This window comes from Sipha flava, unplaced genomic scaffold (genome assembly GCF_003268045.1).
Source record: "Sipha flava isolate LNK unplaced genomic scaffold, YSA_version1 73_pilon_pilon, whole genome shotgun sequence".
NCBI classification, from domain to species: Eukaryota; Metazoa; Arthropoda; class Insecta; order Hemiptera; family Aphididae; genus Sipha; species Sipha flava.
In genome coordinates this window covers 434,147-436,559 of record NW_020273613.1, presented here as the reverse complement: position 1 = coordinate 436,559, position 2,413 = coordinate 434,147, and positions in this window count along the sequence as shown.

The window sequence follows — 2,413 nt, the reverse complement described above, 5'->3', positions numbered from 1 at the left end:
CAACATAGATCCCGAGATTGGCCAGTGGACTAAATATTGTATGCACTGTGCAGTGTAGACGAACCAAAGTGCACAAATATACTGTTGTTATTATCTCAAAATTTATACACGTTAAAAATCTTATTTTTATTGATCTTAGATATAGTACCTAGTTTTTTAATCTTATAAATTAAGGTAAAAAAGTATGCAGTTTATTTTCAAAAATGTTGACTATATCTATTGCATCTAGTCGTGAAAATGTATGTTCCTAGTATCTTGTAATATTGTTCTAGAATCTTGTCTATCCCTTTATCAATATATTTTATACATAAAAGATAAAGTAAATTTACTTTGTAAATTAACTTTTAGAATTTTAAATTTATTGAGATGTTGAAAATGAAGTTTTGTAAATATGAGCGTACTTTAGACCCACTTGTTTGAAAGAGCTGTTTTACAACAGCTTTTTTAATAAGTTTTTTATTCGCACATTAATTTTATAAAGTACAAATGGTGCTTTTGATAGCTCAAACGAAAAAAATACAGTAGCATTCAATAAAAAGAGTGAAATTCATAGGTAGGATGAGACTTCTTGGTTGGATGAGATACTGAGATGAGTGAATGGTATTGATCTTTTAAATTTAAAACCAATATGCCATAGCTCTTGAAAAACGATTCTGAGAAAAAGGTGTATCAAATAATATTTCAAAATATGGTTGATTTATTAAAATAATCCAATTTCTTCATAAGGTAAGATAAACTTTTAATGTTCTAACTTTCGTAAAAAAAAAAAAAGGCATATCAAATTTGGAAAAGTCGATAATTTCAAGTGCCTATAAAAAGCACAAATCCGAAATGTCATTGACTAAATAACTAATATTATATAATAAAAAATTGTTAAAATACTCGATTTTGTCAAAATTTTATTTTTAATGCTTATAAAACACATCAAGGTAAATTAACAAATTCTTCTTTGCACTCACTTTGGATAAATTTAAAATAAATTCGAAATAACTGGTTTTATGATTCCTATGTAATAATTTAATCATGTGTATATTATACAACACTAGAGGATTGGAAAAATTAAAATCATTAACTTAAAAACAAGTACTTCTAACTTGTGCAGTCGTTGGTCAGCAATCGCGTAACATTAACACAAGTAATTTGTCTGAGAAAATGAACGAATAAAAAGTAATGCACATCAAATAATAACAATTAGACGTTACACATTATTTTTGGATTAGTTTTTCTTTCGATTTCTACGGCCACGTAGCTATTGGCATTTCGTAACTTCAAAGAGTCTTACCGATAAACGATAAAATATAAAGAGAATAGCCCAACGTTCGAAATAAATCCCGGAGCCTAAAGGTAATATTCCTACTGCACGACGTTCGCCGTGGTTAATATTTATTATTTATTTTCTTTTTCGCTCTTTATCATTAAAGTTTTTTGAATACTAAACGAAATGTACATCGCGGAAGACGGGCAACAAAAACCCCCGTCATAACGCTTGACATCTCCCGAATGCCCACCAGCGCGAATGCTTTTGAACTTTTTTTTACCCTCCACAAAATAACGGCTTTAAGTTGCGGACGCCATGGGATTTTTTTGCCAATAGGCTTTCCGCGTTGTATATTCCCCTCGTTCTATTATTATTTTTCTTTATTTTTTTTTCTCCGAAAAACTTGCATAACTTTTACAGCACTAACAAAAAGAAATAAGTAAATCAAACGAATTGCAATTCACGTATAAATATACTATTATGTACGGTATGCACAGTGCTGCAATTACGCGCGTATACACCAAGCAAGGAGAGTATGATGTAAACGATATCGTTTTCAAAGGACGGAGAGCCGCGGAATGATGTATTTGAAATATAATAAAACATAATTGCGACGATGCAACATTATAATTGCGATTGGATATCGCCATTGAACTACGTGTGCGCATTCGAACGCCGAGCCTTTTCGTGTGTACGCTAACGTGTAATACAATGAACTCCGAAACGAATGAAAAACGCAAATCTGTCACACGAACACCGAAGCATATAGTACGGTCTTTAAGTATTACGTACAATCGGTAAAATCGATAGAACGTGATTGGAAAAATTACGTGTGCAAGCGGTTTTTTATTTTCCATTTCATCCGCACTCGAAAATCCCCTTACGTTAATGCGTTTATTTGGTTCGTCTGAGTGGATATATTATTATATAATGCAATGACGCAACATAAAAACGGCCACCGCGTAGAAAACACTCAAACGAATCATGTTATTATCAACTGTCTATTTTAACTTCGATATCCACTTGCAGCGGGTGACGAATGCTATAATTAGACTCAGTTTACTAGCGCAACACTTGTAGTACGAAGGACCGATAATCGACTTCGAATCGATTAATTCTTAAATTACTTCAGGTGTGTACGAGATGTACACATAA